The sequence below is a fragment of the Vulpes vulpes genome, chromosome 12 (assembly GCF_048418805.1).
Source record: "Vulpes vulpes isolate BD-2025 chromosome 12, VulVul3, whole genome shotgun sequence".
Taxonomy (NCBI): Eukaryota; Metazoa; Chordata; class Mammalia; order Carnivora; family Canidae; genus Vulpes; species Vulpes vulpes.
In genome coordinates, this window is record NC_132791.1 from 34343950 (window position 1) to 34361716 (window position 17767).

Below are 17767 nucleotides of genomic sequence, written 5' to 3' on the forward strand. Positions count from 1 at the left end.
AGTTCCGCATCAAGCTCCCCACAGGGAGCCTGCTTCTCCCTCTGCCTATGTCTCTGCCTCTCTCTCTCTCTCATGAATAAATAAAATATTTTTTTAAAAAAATTTTTTTAAAAATCATGGGACAGCTGAGCAAGAACACACATAGCAGAGACAAGCCTCCCAGATGAAACCTCCAAACCTACCAGTCCCCATTTGCTACATGAGTGAATCCAGGCAAGACTACCAAAAGAACTACCCGCCCCCTCTCCAAAACCAACCCCAACCCAAATTGCTAACCCCAGAATCACAGACTAAAAAATGATTGTTGCTTTACCCCACTAAATTTTGGAGGTGGGTTGTAACAGCTAACCAATATAGAGGTTATTACAACATCAAGGACATAGACAACACGGTCTTGGACTAGACTGAGAGCAGCAGGTAATGAGAAGTACTCAGACTCTAGACAGACATATGCCAAAGGTACAGCCAACAGACTTTCCTAATAGTTTACATGTGTGGATTGTGAGAGCAAGAGAAGAGGCAAGGATGACACCCAGGTGACTGTCCCGAGTCATGGAAATGAAGGAGTGTCCAAGGACTGAGATGGGGAAGACCACAGAAGAAACAAGTATAGAGAAGAAATCAGGGACTGAGGTTGAGATCTCTATCTGTCATCCAAAGAGAAATGCTGAGTAGGGACCTGGATACACGGAGTCTGATTTCAGGGACAAGGTCCAGGCTAAAAATATAAATTTTGCAGCTAACAGAGTTATTACCAGCATTTACAAAGGCTGAGTGATATGACTGATATGATACAAACCCTCATCCAAACTTGACATTCAAACTTCTAGACTGTGAGGTCCAATGACTGAGCAGCACTCCAATGAGGTCAGAGAGATAAGAGAGAACCAGTAAGGAAGTTGAAAGGAGCAGTAAGGTAAAAGAAAACCAAGAATTGTGGCATCTTTGATAATTATGGGAAGAAAGTGTTTCAAGAGGCAGAGTGTGATCAACTGTTTCAAAAAATGCTGATAGGAAATGGTAACTAGGGATCCCTGGGTGGCGCAGTGGTTTGGCGCTTGCCTTTGGCCCAGGGCGCGATCCTGAGACCCGGGATCGAGTCCCATATCAGGCTCCCGGTGCATGGAGCCTGTTTCTCCCTCTGCCTATGTCTCTGCCTCTCTCTCTCTCTGTCTCTCTGTGACTATCATAAATAAATAAAAATTAAAAAAAAAAAAAAAAGGAAATGGTAACTATATGGCAGGCTGGGGGTGGCAGTTAATACAATGGTGGTCATCACTTTGCAATTTACAAATGTAAATTATCAAATTGCAATTTACAATTAGAATCTCCAAATTTGTAATTTTATAATTTACAAATTACAATTATCAAATCAACACACCTTAAACTTTCACAATGTTATGTGCCAATTATATCTCAATAAAGTTGGGGCAGAATGCTGATAGGCCAGGGAAGAGATGAAGATTAAAAAACAGACCTTTCGGTTTAGCAAAATGAAAGTCATTAATCACTCTGAGGAGAGCAAATTCTGTCAAAGTGGTGAAGGAAGCAGGATTCAAGTGGGTTTGAGGAAGAATAAGAAAATAACCGGACACATGAGTGTAAGTTTTGCTATAAAGGTGAAAAAAGAAATTATGTGGTGGCATGAGGGGAAGATGCGGTCAAGACAGATAATTGTTTTTAAAGATTTTATTTAAGTTTTTATTTATTTAAGTAACCTCTGCACCCAACGTGGGACTCAAACTCACAACCCTGAGATCAAGAACCACATGCTCTACCTTCTGAGCTAGAGAGGAACTTTGAAAGGTAATTTTTTTTTTTTTTTTGGTGGGCTCCATGTTGGGTGGGATTTGAACCAATGACCCTGAGACCAAGACCTGAGCTGAGATCAAGACTTGGATGCTTAACCAACTGAGCCACCCAGGCGCTCCCATCAATAGGTAATTATTCTAAGATAGGAGAAATAACAACATGTTTACATACTGAAGGGAATAATCTAATAATTAGGGAAAATACAATCTTGCTGGAGAGAGAGATAATGGAGCCGAATCTCTGAGTAGGCGAAAGGAATAGGATCTTATGAATAAGTGAGGAGCTGTCCTTAGAAATGTAGAAACTGTTTAACGTGACTCCAGATCCTAAAATAAGAAGAGGGAAATCAGAGGGAATGTAGGTATGCCCACCTCTCACATTCACAGCAACTGTCATCAGTATCAAGGCATTTTTCACACCTCTCAGCCCAGAACTAACCCAAAAATGGTCAACATACCTTCCAGGCATACTAACAATAGATGAGAGCTGGCACATGTGATGAAAAGTCTTTTGGACTTTTTGGAAGTCCAAAGTTCAAAAATAAGTATAAAAAGCAAAAAGGCCATTGCCTCTCCTTCTCTGACAAATAACAAATATTCACTGGAGACATAGGTTATTCTTAAATTTAGAAAGAAAGGAATGCTGTCCTACTATAAACAGAAACTAGGATGATTTGATAGATAAAAGCTGACAAGAAGCCTCATCCAAACCTGACATGCAAACTTCTATTTGTAACTCCAAAGCTGGCTGTACACTTCAGCCCTACTCACACCCAAGTCTAATCTCTTCCTAATCTGCCTTCCTCTTCAGTAAACACTAGCCTGTCCTCTCCTTCTGGACTTTGATACCATGGTCAACTAACTTTCTTATTAGATGCTCAGCATCTTCATTAGGTGTTCCCTCTACTTCTTAGGCCTAGCAAAACCTATACTCTCCTTCTTTGGTGGCAACCTCAGTAAAAGCCAATCATCATTCTAAGCTCCAAGGCCCAGAAGAACATTTCCTTACCATTTACCCCAATAGCTCTGAGGGCATGTCATGCAAGTATCTTCACCTCATATATACTCATCACTTCTACAGGCATCGAAAACTTCAACCACAGTCTACTTTTCCAGTCTGAGTGTCATGGTTTTCTGGGGTCCATGTCTAAGGTGAGTGATTCATTCAACACATCAGTCTCATTGCTCTTGAATATCTCATCACTCCATTTTAGCCATATACATCCATGACCAAACCCTACATTCTATTAGCATCTTAAAATTGTCAACTCCAATATTCTTCTCTGAGTCCAGAATACTTCTATCAGCTATCTCCCTTATACCTACATATACTTGTATACTTACCTCAACCCGACTTCTAATCCCTTGAACCAGTTATTTTTTTCAAGTTTATTTATTTTTTAGTAATCTCTACATCCAACGTGGGGCTTGAACTCATGATCCTGAGATCAAGAGTCACATGCTCCAACTGGGCCAGCCAAGCACTCTTGAACCAATTATTCTCTTTCAATCATTCAGCCTCCTCCTGCTTGGTTCACCACCTCCATGCCATCTAAATCTCACATTCCATCACTTCAACCATTGTCTTGCTAATACTTTGAGCTCCAACCCATTCCTATCATGTACAAAACAAACTCCAAGTACTAGATCATTCCAACTATTCAAAATCTCTGGCTTTACTGATTTTTGTTACAGAAAGTCACACAATTACATGAACTAAAAACATTACAAATTAATAATTCTTATTTTTAAAATATTTATTTATATGAGAGTGCATGGAGAGGGGAGGGGCAGAGGGAGAGCAAGAGAATCCTCAAGCAGACTCCCTGCTGAGCTCAGAGCCCAATAGGGACTCTATTCCAGGACCCTGAGATCATGACCTGAGCAGAAATCAAAAGTTGGACACAACCAACTCAGCCACCCAGGCGCTCCTAAACTAATGACTCTTGCCTATCTTCTAGACCTTCCTAAAATTTCTAGTGAGTTCTCTCTTCAATTCTCCACAGTGTTTGACAATTGACCATTCATTCTATGAAATTTTCTATCTCCTTTTCTTCTAGAGCTCCAATGTCCATTAGGCTGTTCCCTCTCATTGTTTTTCATTGTACATCTTCCTTATGATGGTGCTCCCGAGAGCTTCTCTTCTGTTTTATTCTTTCTTACTCAACAAACTCTCTTAGGTATCTACAACCATTTACACTGTTTCTACTATTACCTACATGTTGATAACATCCTCACCTCTATATTGTATAAAATCCTTTCCTCATTCCCCAGACCAATGGAGCCAACTGCCCACAGAACAGCACCAACTGTGTGACCCAGAGGCATATCCAAGACTCATCTTAGTCATCTGATAATCCTCAGGTGGTTCTCATCTTGGGAAGTCATAAAACTAGGAGGCATCTTGACTCCACCTTTTCTTTATCCCCATATCAAACTGGACACCCAATTTCATCATCTTCACATACTTTGGATCCATCCTAGTCTCTCAAACACCCCTGTTAATCTGGAGCTCTACCATATTATGCTTTCACAAATGGGCCTTGCCGGGACACTTGGGTGGCTCAGTTGGTTAAGTATCTGCCTTCAGCTCAGGTCATGATCTCGAGGTCCTGGGATGGAGCCCTACATGGGGCTCTCTGCTCACTGGGGAGCCTACTTCTCCCTCTGCCTCTGTGCTTGCTCTCTCCCGCTCTCTCTCAAGTAAATATATAAAAGCTTAAAAAAAAAAAAAAAAAGCAAATGGGCCTTGCTGCACTACAATTCATCCATCACCTTGCCACATGAAACTGACTTAACTTTCTTCAACTTAAAATCTCTTACCAATGGATTACCACAGCCTTGAGAATAAAGTTCAAAATCTTTAACACAGTAGGAAAGAGGGCCTATCATTATGGGCCCCTTGTTTACATATTAAATTTCATCTCTCTGTCCTCCCCTTAATACATTAAGAATCCATATTGTTTCTGTCAGTTTGGCCTCACTTCCTTCTTGCACCTAGAATGCCTTATCCTCCATCCTCACCAATTAATTTCTACTTGCTTTCAAAATTCAGTTAAAGCAAACATTCTTCCAAAAGCCTTCTCTGACTCCCCTGAAGTCTCATACACATACAGTTTTCCTGTCCCCCACAGGGCTCTATGCATGCGTCTGACTATAATATTTATCTCTTTATATTTTGGCCTGCTCTATGACTTCCATGCAATACTATAAGCTCCTTGAAGGTAGGTTAGGGACTTGGGACCAGAGCAGATACTCTTTGTCAAATGAAAAAAATAAATACAATATCTTTAGGGATGCCTGAGTGGCTCAGTGGTTGAGAGTCTGCCTTCTGCCGTGATCCTCGGGGTCCTGGGATGAAGTCCTGCAAGGCTCCCCAAGGGGAGCCTGCATCTTCCTCTGCCTTCTCCCTGTGTCTCTCATGAATAGATAAATAAATAAATCGTTTTAAAAAAAATACAGTATCTTTAATATCTATAACTCTAAAAATTCCATTAACTTGTTTCAACAATTCAAAGTGTTTCAACAATTCAAAACCTTAATACAAAGTTTCTTCCACTCCATGAGTCCTAATATCATATACTAAAACCTGAAGGTTTGATTAAATAAACCAACCTATTTGATGATTGTTAAAGAGAGGAAAACTTACAATAAATTCTGAGAGCAGCTAGGCCAAAGGAAACGGTTTTTAAAGAGAAGAGAGAACTATAGTTACAGCATTCACAATAATAATAACATTTGTTCAACATGCTTATCAGCCAAATTAGCAAGCAGTCATTTTTTTAACCAAAAAAAGATTAAAAGATATAGTCTAATGCACTGAAAAGAACTGAAGTCTTCAGTTTAGAAGCGTGGGTGGACTGCTTCGTAGTCCCCAGGCAAGTGAAAATGTTAATCTCTAAATAAATAATAATAATAGCTGACTACGCAGCTTATTTTCAAATTCCTTTGGCCTAAAGAAATGTTTTTCCATCATGAACAATGGAAAACTGTACAGTATTTAATAGCAAAGCTTGTGAACATCTTAAAAATATAAAAACTAATCAGACTAACTGAACAAAAGCCAATATAAATTTAGCAAAATTTCAAAATCATAAATGCAATGTTATTACTTCCAATGTGATTTGAAATAGAGTAAGAAGTTATGAGGTTAGAAGTACTTGGGGGACTCAATTTATAAAAATAATATTCATTATTATTTCAAAATAGATGAGACCTTCCACATTGCTTGAAAGTTTCTTTCAAATAATTTAAATGGGAGAAAAACTGACAAACATCCTCTGTCCCATAAGCTTAGCAAATCTTGTTTCCTATCATATAGAGATACTATACACTACCTCAATCCAATTTATCAATTATGAATCACAGACTTATGTTATACTTACATAACTATACCATATTTTATTATACTCATCTCTATACCTGTAGCACTTTTTAAATTTTTTAAAATATTATTTGTTTGTTTGTTGTTTATTGGGACACCTGGGTGGCTCAGTGGTTGAGCGTAGGCCTTCGGGTCGGGGCGTGACTCCAGAATCCCCCGATGGATCCCACATCAGACTCCCTGCATGGAGCCTTCTTCTCCCTCTACTTATGTCTTTGCCTCTCTCTCTCTTTCTCTCTCATGGATAAATAAATAAAATCTTTTTTAAAAATCACTTTAAAAATATATTTATTTGTTTGAGAGAAAGAAAAAGCATGAGAGAGCATGAGTGGGGAGAGGGAGAAGTAGGCTCGCGCTGAGCACAGAACTGGACACAGGACTCAATCCTGGGACTCCAGGATCATGACCTGAGTCAAAGGCAGACACTTAACAGACTGAGCCATCTAGGCGCCCCTCTGTAGCACTTTTTTAAAAAATACACAATATAGCAGTGCCTGGCCTATTCAGTCAGAGAAGCATGCGACTCTTGATCTCAGGGTCATGTTGAGTTCAAGCCCCATGTTGTGTATAGGGATTACTTAAGTAAAACTTAAGAAAATATATACAATATATATACACATAATATATGTATTTCACATCTCCTTAAAAAAAAAAGTATCACCCACATGTAATGTGATCAAAGTTTAAGTTATCACCGTTTCTTTTTTAGTTAACCATTAACAGATAGATGCCCATTGATAGATGAATGGGTAAAGAGGATGTAGTACACTTTATTTACACACACACACACACACACACGAATATTACTCAGCCATAAAAAAAAAAAAAAAAAAAGAATGAAATCTTGTCCTTTGGAAGAACATGGATAGAACTAGAGGATATGATGCTAAGTGAAGTAAGTCAGAGAAAGACATGATTTCACGTATGTGTGGAATCCATAAAACAAGACAAACAAAACAGAAGCAAAGTCATAGATACAGAAAACAAACTGTTGGTTACCAGAGAGGGGAGTATTTGGGAGGCTCACAAAACAGGTAAAAGGGATTAAGAGGTACAAAAACTTCCAGTTATAAAATCACTAGTCAAAAAAAAATAAAAAATAAATAAAATAAAATCATTATGTCATGGGGATATAATGTACAACATTGGAAATATAGTCAATAATACTGTAAGAACTTTGCATGGTAATTAGACTTACAGGGATTTCATAATATATAAAAATATCAAATCACTATGATATACACCTAAGACTAATAAAGATACTGTATGCCAATTACACTTCTACTTTAAAAATCAAGTTGTACTATAAGCCTACCCTACCAATAATCTTGACACTATTATCTCCTTACTTTCCTTCTAAATACAGTTATAATTGTATTTTTCATTGTGTTTTTTCTCCTCAAACTTAAAACTAGAAAAGCTTCCAACTTTAGCTCAGGTCCTGATCTCAGGGTGCTGGGATCCAGCCCTGGCTCATCGGGGAGTCTGCTTATCCCTCCCCACGGCCCCTCCCTCTGCACCTGCTCACCTCTCTTTCATACATATAAATTAAAAAAATTTTTTAAAGCTATTGTTATATTTCTGTGGGCATTTTTATTCTCAAACTATTTATGGTTATCAATTCTGAACTGGAAGCAGCAATCAATTGAAATTCAGTAAATTTTAGCTTGATAAAACAAATGCTAACAGCACCTGGTGGCTCAGACGGTTAAGTATCTGCCTTAGGCTCAGGTCATGATCCCAGGGTCCTGAGATCAAGTCCCACATCAGGCTCCCTGCTCCTTTGGGACCCTGCTTCTCCTTCTCCCTCTGCCTGCCACTCCCCCCTCCTGTGCTCTCTCTGTCGAATGAATGAATGAATGAATGAATGAATGCTAACATAGTCACCATATGATATATATTAGCCAGAGTGACAGTAACTACCTAACATTTAACCAAAGCAAGTTAACCAAGGCAGAGGGTTTTAGCTACCACTAATCTACCACTGCAACTCAAAATACTTTGAAAGTTGCATATTTATACAATTTTTTAAAGATTTACTTATTTCAGAGAAAGAATGAGAGAGAACGAGCACACATGGGGGAGGGGCAGAGGGAGGGGAGGAGAACCTCAAGAGGACTCCCCGCGCAGAGCATGATGACCTGAGCCCAATCAAGGGTCAGACACTTAACCTACTGAGCCACCCAAGTACCCCCAATTCTTTTTATATCATACCTTTAAACACAGCATTAAAAAGCTACTGATTATTACATTTCCAAATTTAGATGAGTCATAGTGCTTTGTATGCAGGAACTGAATGTGAATCAAAATTGTAAATAAGCACTTGCTTGCTAGTCAAAAATTCAATGTGGACAGATTCAGAAAGATTAAAGCATATAATCCTAATATACATTGTGTTTTTAAAACGGTCACTTCCCAACCGTTAACAAATTTCAGTAAACATGCCAATTGCCCCTCCTCTCCTTGAACATCTAAAAATTACAGAATACTTCTAATCCCATTGCCTCACTTTACAGACTGGCACCCTAGACCTCGGGTCTTTCAAAATACATCTAGTTAGCAGGATTACAGCACCTCGGGCCACCATGGTCTGAGGTTTACTGGAGATGAAAGTAAGAAAAAAAATGAAGTCTCAGAGGAGCTCTATCCTAGGATATAGATTCTTGAGCTTCTACACCTAAATCTGGAACATGAAATTGAACCATCAAACAACAACAACAACAAAAAAAAAATTACAACTCAAATCTAGACAATAAAACTGGCAACTCAAATGAGAGAAAAGGCAGGGAATGCCCATTTTACTCATGAGACCCTGATCATCAAGGAATTATAAAAAAAAAAAAAAAAAGTTTGTTGAATGGATGAATGAATGATTGTATGATACTTGATACGATGACTTGATTGATTTTATCAGCTCCAATTTCAGGAGCTAAACTGAAGGATCATGATGCCATAGCTGAAATTAAAACTCACGGTGCAACACACAACCCCTATGTGCAGCACAACAGCCAAGTCTGTGCAAATCTCCGCATAGCTGTTGCAGGTATTTCAAAACATACATTCATATATATTTTTTCAGGTAATTCCCGCAAAGGAGGACAGAGCCAGAGAACCGGTAAGTCTGGAAACAGGCCCTGCTCACCCATAAGCCTTTGCATGAAAGTGGACAGGATCTGAGTGAGTCACTGATAATAATCAGAGCGTCCCCCCAGCCAGAGGACGCGGCCCGGAATCGCCGGCACTGCCCTGAACTAGGGAAGCGGTCAGGGGAGAGCGGAGCCACTGCAACCTGCTGCAGGTAAGTAAGCAAGGCTCGCGCCGATCTGTTTCCGAGTCGAGATCCTGCTGCGCCCCATCGCAGGCACCAGGGCCGGCCCCGCCCAGGCATCGCGCAGCTCTCCTACGCACAAGGCCTGGTCCTCCGGGAGTTCAGGGCCCACCCGGGACGGGACGAGGGCGAGCGGCAAGGCCGGTCCCTTCCAGGCCACCCACGCCCCGGCGCGGCCCTGCCGCCACATGCTCCCCTGCCCCATCTCCCACGCAGCCCCAGGCCCGCGGGGCCTAAGCCGCCCTCCACGCCGAGCTGAGACAGGCCACGAGCGGGTGCGACCCCGCGGCCTCCGAGCAGGGGCCAGCCGCCCGCAGCACGCAGCACGCCGCGCGCCGCCCGCCGCCCGCACAGCTTACCTCCCTTCTGCCCCAAGCTCAGCCCCGCGCCGGCTGCCTGACGTGGCCCGCCCCGCCGTCTCGAACGCCTGGGGGCGGAGACTACGCGGAGAGAGCCAATGGGCTGGCAGACTGCGAGCGCAGGCCCCGCCCCTCCGGTTCGCCCCGCCCCTCTCCGCTCTCGCGCACGCACGGTCAAGGCCAAGGCCGCGCACTGCGGCTGGAGGGCGGCGAGCGCGGCTCCCGGCGTCTCTGCAGGAGCCCGGGGCGGGGCAGAGCGGCGCGCGCAGGTGGGGGCCGCGGGGGGCGGGGGGGGCTGCCGCGCAGCGGGGGTTAGCCCGCGGGGACCTCGCTGGAGATGCCCCTGCAGCGTGCTGGGGGAGTCCTGTTGGCAGCCTGCCGCGATGCAGCCTTTGGCGACGCAGAGCAGTTTCTTGGGGTTTGGGGATTTTGTCTCCCAGAAAAAAAAAAAAAGTCCCGTTGACATTAACGACTCAGAAAATCTTGTAGCTGCCGCCTCGTGTTTTCACTTCCTTGGCCAGCAGAGAACACTGCGGCTGCCAGTGCTGCACGGGTGCATCCACCTGTTGGAGAGTCCTACAAAACGCTACAGCCTGCATATTTCTGCCCAGTTAATCTGGGAAGAGCAGGCATATGTAACTATTGCTATGATTGTTATTATATTTGTCTAATACTTATTGCGTGTCCATCTGTGCATGAACACTCATTTTCATAAGAAGGCTGTAAAAATACCAGGCGCAGTAGAAGAGAAGCTGAAGGAGACAGCAGAAAAGAAAGAAAAAAGTGAGAAGGTAATGAAGGAATGGAATTCTGGTTGTGGAAAAATTATATACAAGAGTTAAAACAAGTTGCTCTAGAGGGATCCCTGGGTGGCGCAGCGGTTTAGCGCCTGTCTTTGGCCCAGGGCGCGATCCTGGAGACCCGGGATCGAATCCCACATCGGGCTCCCGGTGCATGGAGCCTGCTTCTCCCTCCGCCTGTGTCTCTGCCTCTCTCTCTCTGTGACTATCATAAATAAATAAAATTAAAAAAAAAAAACAAGTTGCTCTAGAGAACCTGACCCATCCACCAGTTTCTAAACTCTGGTATATCTTTAAAAGTAAGTATATATAGAAGTGGAGAGCTTTTTAAAAAGTACCAGTACCTGGGCCCCATCTCTAGAGATTCTCAATTTAATAGCTCTGCTGTGAGTCCTTGGTACTGGTACTCTCAAGTTGCCAAAGTCATTTCAATGTGCTGACACAAGAGTTCTACTTCTCATTTGTAGGAAGGATTCGGTTCCCTATACTCCACTTTAGAAAAGTAATTATATACCACAGGCTATTTCAGTTCTCTCAATAACGTATTATGCATTCATTCTGTAGGAATTTATCTAAATTAAATGTTAAACCTACTTAAATATTCAATCTCTGTTATCCTTTGAGAGAAAGCAGTTTAATAAGGTTTATAATTGCCTTCTTGATTTTATGGAATTTGCTGTGTTAACCTTAAAAATAAACTGCCAGTTACTTTACCAGCAAACGATGGGCTTAAACAGGAATAGCAGAGAATTGCAATCCAGGACAAGCAAGCTGCAGCAAAAACATAGGCAAGTGCAACAAACAAAGGAAAGGAATATTTTTTTTTTATGCAGAAGAAGAATGAAGTTGATGAAAATCCACTGAAAAGCAAGAGTTGGGGAGCGATGTTAGTTTCTCCTTGGCTGAGTTGCAGGGGTAGTGGATTTCTTGTAGGAGATGCAAAGTACATCTTACCCTATTGGGACCTATAACTGATGATTCTTATGGAGGATTCTTCTGTTGAGTTTGTAACTGACATTGAGGGGTATGGCTTTTCCTACCAACCTCCCCTTTAAGCATCCTAAGTCCACTATACTGAGGTTTTCCTTAATTAATTTTCACAGATATTCCTCTTCAGCCTTAATAATTCTATTTTATTTAATATTTTATTTATTTATTCATGAGAGACACAGAGAGAGGCAGAGACACAGGCAGAGGGAGAAGCAGGCTCCCTGCAGGGAGCCCAATGTGGGACTCGATCCCAGAGCTCCAAGATCCCACCCTGAGCCGAAGGCACTCAACCACTGAGCCACCCAGGCGTCCCAAGTCTTAATAATTCTAAATGTATCAGCAGCATCAGTCCGTTAAGCATCTGTCTTCAGCTCAGTTCATGATCTCAGGATCCTGGGATCAAGCCCCATATCAGGCTCCCTGCTCAGGGGGAGTCTACCTCTACCTTTCCCTCTGCCTCTCCCCTAAGCTTATGAGTGCTCACTCTCTCTAATTAATTAATTAATTAATTAATTTAAAAATGTTTTAAAAATAAGTTCTTCTATGGGGCACCTCGCTGGCTCAGTCCAAAGAGCCTGCTGGAGTTTGAGCACCGCATTGGATGTAGAGATTACTTATATAAATAAAATATTAAGGGCTCCTGGGTGGTTCAGTTAAACATCTGACTCCGGCTCAGGTCATGATCTCAGGGTCCTGGGATTGAGCCCTGAGTCCAGCTCCACTCTACTGGAGGGAAAGTCTGCTACTCCTTCCCCTACTCATTCTCCCTCTGTTTTTCTCTCAAAGAAATAAAAATCTTTCAAAATAAATAATAAAACCTATTTCTCTTTTATTTATTTAACTAAAGACTGTTTTAAAAATCTACTCCCATGTTTCTTAAGACACAGTAGTTTGACATCAGTCAAAATTATAGTTGAACACTTAACTATGTGAACAGCTCTGTTCTAAGTGTATCAGTTCAGGGACACCTGGGTGGCTCAGTGGTTGAGCATTTGCCTTTGGCTCAGGGAGTGATCCTGGAGTCCCTGGGAAGGAGTCCCACATCAGGCTCCCTACATGGAGCCTGCTTCTCCCTCTACCAGTGTCTCTGCCTCTCTTCTCTCTGTCTCTCATGAACAAATAAATAAAATATTTTTTAAAAAGTATATCAATTCATTTAATCCACAAAACAGTTTATGAAGCCAATACAGTTATTTATAAATAAAGAATCTTAGGTACAGAATGGGAAGCATCTTGACCAAGCACATGCACCTAGTTAGTGGCAAAACCAAAATTTGAATCCAGACAGCCTGGCTCTCCATAAATACATTTACTGCCTCTGTTATAGAAAGGGTGGCTTTTAGGAGTACATGGGGAAATTCTCCTTTAAAGAATAATGGTTAGTCTGTGATTTTCCACTTTTTTTTTTTTTTTTTTTAAGTAAACTCTATGCCCAATATGGGGCCTAAACTCACAATCCCAAGATAAAGAGTTATATATTCTATTCTGGCAACTGAGCTAGCCAGGTGCCCCTGTGATTTTTCATTGTTGAAAATTCAGATTCAAATTTGGGGCAGGATCAAGAGACTTGGGTTGTTAAACTAGAGCCTAGGACTAACTTGACTGCTTGCTACAAATCTCGGACTAAGCTGGAAGTATACCTCACCTCCTTCTGGGATATACTCTACCCTACTTGGGAGATACTCCTTCCATAGATTACTGTAGTTCAGCAAGGATCCTCTCAACTTTTAATTTATTTCATCTATTACCCTCCCAGGTATTATGTTAGATATGAGAGATATGAAGATGAAAGACACAATCACAGCCTCGAAAAGCCAGCTCATCCTGGAAGTCAGGACTAGAGGTACTTTTTCTTTTTAGAAGTATAGACTTTCAGAACTAGAAAAGGTCTCAGAAGCAGCCAATCCGTGACAAAGTTTTCACTCCCAAATGCTAAAATGAAAAACAGGTAAATAAATACGAACAATGTATTGAGTTTTCATAAAAATAAATTCAATGTAAAGAATCACTTTTTCTGAAATTATGCTTTGGTGGTGGTAGTGGTGGTGTTAAAAATGTTCTATCTTGTATGAAATAATAATTAATAGATTACAGTTGTTGGGAATTTGGGGTGTTTTTTTTAAATGATCATAAAGTCCTATGTTGTTTCTCAAAATTTTTTGATGTTTTACTGATTTCGTTTAACCCTGTTAATTTACAGAAAGGGAAACTAAGATTCCAGGGGAACAAAGTCCAGTCCTTTTCCTACTGCGTACCCACAGAAACAGCTCATTTTGTGTACAGGGCTAGACAATTTTTTTTAAGTGATAATAACAAGCTTAAAAAGAAATCAGGGTCAAGGTTAGACAACAAAGATTAGAACAGGTTCCGATAGGCCAGCTGTGTTGTTAGCCAGGAGGAAAAGGCTCCTGCCTGCTTAATTAATCAGATTAGCTAAGTAGATTGGTTTCCTTCTGAGCTGAGAGCAAAGAATGAGGCCTGAGGGAATACAGCTACTATATGCAGCTACATTTTGATTGAGGTAAGACCTAGGAAGGTCTGCTTGATTGAGTAGAGCACACCCACGACTGATAGGGATTTTTGGAGCCCTACACAAATGTTTCACAGAGAGTCAGCCTGGGGAGATTTTTTTGAGAAAGGGCAGGGAGAGGGAGGACCCTCATGGGAGCAACGGGAGGAGAATCAACTTCTTTCACGTAACCGCAGAGGTTGATCTAGATTTAATACCAAAAGACCCAGGACAGATGGAATTTTCAATTGAAGGATTAAAACAGGCTTCAAATCTGTATATTATTTTCTGGATCAGCTTAGAATGTAAATGCAAATGAACTCTTTGCCTTTTAAATATTCAAGACAAACCACTGTCTTTAAGAGGTAAGCAGGCAGACAGCGTTTCTCTGTTAACCTTCGGGTATTTTTTCCCCTGAAGTAGTTAGGCAGTTAGTTCTCTATTGTACCAGACCCTTTAGATAAGTACACTTTTTGAAGTCAGCAGAGAAGGGCCTATTGACTTTAACAACAACAAAAGAAAGAGAGTAAGAAAAATGTGTCCACTCCCAAATCATTAACTGAACTGAAAAGAATATGCTAACAAAGAAAGACACTGTAGTCCGAATCCTGTACTGTAAGGGAAGGTCACGGCACCCACAGCATCAGGAGAGGCACAAAGCCTTGAACTCAGGCCCAAGCATGCTGGGCCAGCTTAACACACCCACGCATTCATCAGCAGGCACGAGACTGGGAGGAGAAATTCAGAACGGAGTCACACAGCTCCGCTGTCGACACATCTACAGAAAGTAATCTTATTAGATTTTTAAAAAGGTTTTATTTATTTATTTGAGAGAGAGGAAGACCACAGAGCGAGAGAGGGAGAAGCAGACTCCCTGCTGAGGAGAGAGCCTGATGCAGGACTCAATCCCAGGACCAGGAGATCATAACCTGAGCCAAAGACAAATGCTTAACCAACTGAGCCACCCAGGTGCCCTGAAAGTAATCGTATTAGATTTAATTAGATGTGAGTATATGGCTCCAATGGCTTCCTATTTCTTTCAGGGTAGAAGACAAAGTCCTTACAAAGGTCAACAAGCCCGTGTATGATTTGCCTCTCCTGCACCATGTACTTCCATATATACACATCCACACAAAACCAGTTCTGTCTTTGACCTTGCTTCCACACTCTTCCCCAACTTGATTTATTCCAATTACCTTGCCGCCTTGCTGCTGCAGGATCGTGACACTTCTGCGTACCTTCCAGACTCATTCCCTTGTCAAGAAGTTAACTTCTGGATAAGGCCCACTCTATCAGCCTGGGTCCCAGCAAGAAATAGCACAATCAAATTAGGAAAATTGAAGAGACTTCAATAAGGGTCTCTAAACAAAGGTGTAGTCACAAAATAATGAGATAACAAAGGAGGCTTAGTAAATGGGAAACCATTTAACCATTTAAACCACCCCTGAGCCTCAAAGAGAAAGGGAAGCACCAAAGAAACAAACAATCCAATCATGAAATGGGCAAAAGACATGAAGAGAAATCTCACAGAGGAAGACATAGACATGGCCAACATGCACATGAGAAAATGCTCCGCATCACTTGCCACCAGGGAAATACAAATCAAAACCACAATGAGATACCACCTCACACCAGTGAGAATGGGGAACATTAACAAGGCAGGAAACCACAAATGTTGGAGAGGATGCGGAGAAAAGGGAACCCTTTTACACTGTTGGTGGGAATGTGAACTGGTGCAGCCACTCTGGAAAACTGTGTGGAGGCTCCTCAAAGAGTTAAAAATAGACCTGCCCTACGACCCAGCAATTGCACTGTTGGGGATTTACCCCAAAGATACAGATGCAATGAAATGCCGGGACACCTGCACCCCGATGTTTCTAGCAGCACTGTCCACAATAGCCAAACTGTGGAAGGAGCCTCGGTGTCCCCTGAAAGATGAATGGATAAAGAAGATGTGGTCTATGTATACAATGGAATATTACTCAGCCATTAGAAACGACAAATACCCACCATTTGCTTCAACGTGGATGGAACTGGAGGGTATTATGCTGAGTGAAGTAAGTCAATCGGAGAAGGACAAACAGTGTAGGTTCTCATCCATTTGGGGAATATAAATAATAGTGAAAGGGAATAGAAGGGAAGGGAGAAGAAATGTGTGGGAAATATCAGAAAGGGAGAAAACATAAAGACTCCTAACTCTGGGAAACGAACTAGGGGTGATGGAAGGGGAGGAGGGCAGGGGGTGGGGGTGAATGGGTGATGGGCACTGAGGGGGGCACTTGACGGGATGAGCACTGGGTGTTATTCTGTATGTTGGTAAACTGAACACCAATAAAAAATAAATTTATTATTAAAAAAAAAAAAGAGCAAGGGAAGGAGGAGTTAACAAACATGGAGAAGGCTGTGTATATAGGAACTACCTGACAGGAACTAGGACCATTGGTCAAGAAACACAACCAGTCTGCAGTGACCCAAAAGAGAGAGAGCTCAGGAATTCATACCTTAACTTCTGTCATTCTCATTTCTCCCTCTAGATCTTCTGAAGCAAAGGAAGCTTATGCAGCTCATACACATCAGCCTTCTGGGGAACAGTGAAGGGGCAAAAAGAAGATACCCCACATATTTACATTGATTACCTGTAAAAGCTTCAGCTGCGAAACAAACCACCCCAGAACTTAGTGGCTTAAAATCACAAACATTTAATTCTTCTCAAAATCGTGTAGGTTGCTAAAGCAGTTCTGATATAGGCTGGCTTTGCTGGTCCCTGCTGAAACTACTTATAAGTCTGCAATCAGATGGCAGCGTGGTTGGTCTAGGATGGGCTCATTCACATGCTTGGGTGTTTGTTCAGTGTCAGCTGGGACATAGGGATGATGTGACCATGTATCTCTACTGACTATACCCAATCACTTTTCTTACTTGTAAGACACTGTTAGAATAGGCTGTTAGTTAAGTTCTAACAGGATACTTAGAGGCCCACAGTGAAGTCATAGCCAGCTACTGGAAAAGTCAGATGAACCCAGATCAAGCTTAGACAGGCCCAAGATGGCTAACAAAGTAGGCCAGAAACCCAACCAAACAAAGAAGAAAAGGCACAAAACCCTCCTTCCAAGAAATCCCCACCCCAAGTATTTAATATTCCACCCCTTTGTTAACAACTGTCAATAAAAGAAAGCCAAACCCCAGGGCACACAGCACAAGTTCGCCTGTACTCAGGCTATCTGGGCTCACATGTACACTGGGCTCACACGCTCACTTCCATTCCCCATTCTCTCTCTCTCACCCACCCAGTTTCCTATTGCCTGAGTATATTTTCGCTGTAATAAACTTTCTCACTTGTATCACTTGTCCACTGTGTTGTGGGTCCTTGAATTATTTCTTGTGATGGGACGAAGAATCTTTGGTAACATCTTTGGGACGAGCTCCGTCAAGGCCTCCGGGCTCAGTGTCTCCCCAATTCACCTGGTAACACTATCGAATCCTTGCTAATTCCCATGTTAAAACAATCCCAATTTTTATTTGATTCAGTAAAGTTCCCAGCCCCAGGGGATGGAACATGATTGATCTATAGCAAAGGTCAACACAT

General features: G+C 41.9%; 1 protein-coding gene and 1 long non-coding RNA gene across 13 annotated transcripts in view; one reads left to right on the forward strand and one right to left on the reverse strand.

The window, feature by feature from the left end:
- Positions 1-17767, reverse strand: part of FOCAD (focadhesin) — a 371528-nt gene that overhangs the window by 299613 nt on the left and 54148 nt on the right. For 3 of the 11 annotated variants that reach the window (XR_011995526.1, XM_072728178.1, XM_072728172.1), the window contains exon 1: positions 9883-9948. The exons of 2 other annotated variants lie outside the window; for them this stretch is intronic. The gene's annotated coding sequence lies outside the window, so the exon portion shown is untranslated. Of the gene's footprint in view, positions 1-9882; positions 10107-17767 lie in introns of those variants that run through there. 6 more of the 11 variants (XR_011995525.1, XR_011995524.1, XM_072728175.1 and 3 more) reach the window with 5 other exon arrangements.
- LOC140594573 (uncharacterized) lies at positions 9393-17525 on the forward strand. Of its 2 annotated transcripts, none has more exons than XR_011995527.1 (3): positions 9393-9493; positions 15225-16238; positions 16716-17525. It is a non-coding gene; the product is annotated as an uncharacterized lncRNA (long non-coding RNA). The 2 variants fall into 2 exon arrangements; XR_011995528.1 differs by lacking the exon at positions 9393-9493 and adding an exon at positions 13429-13515.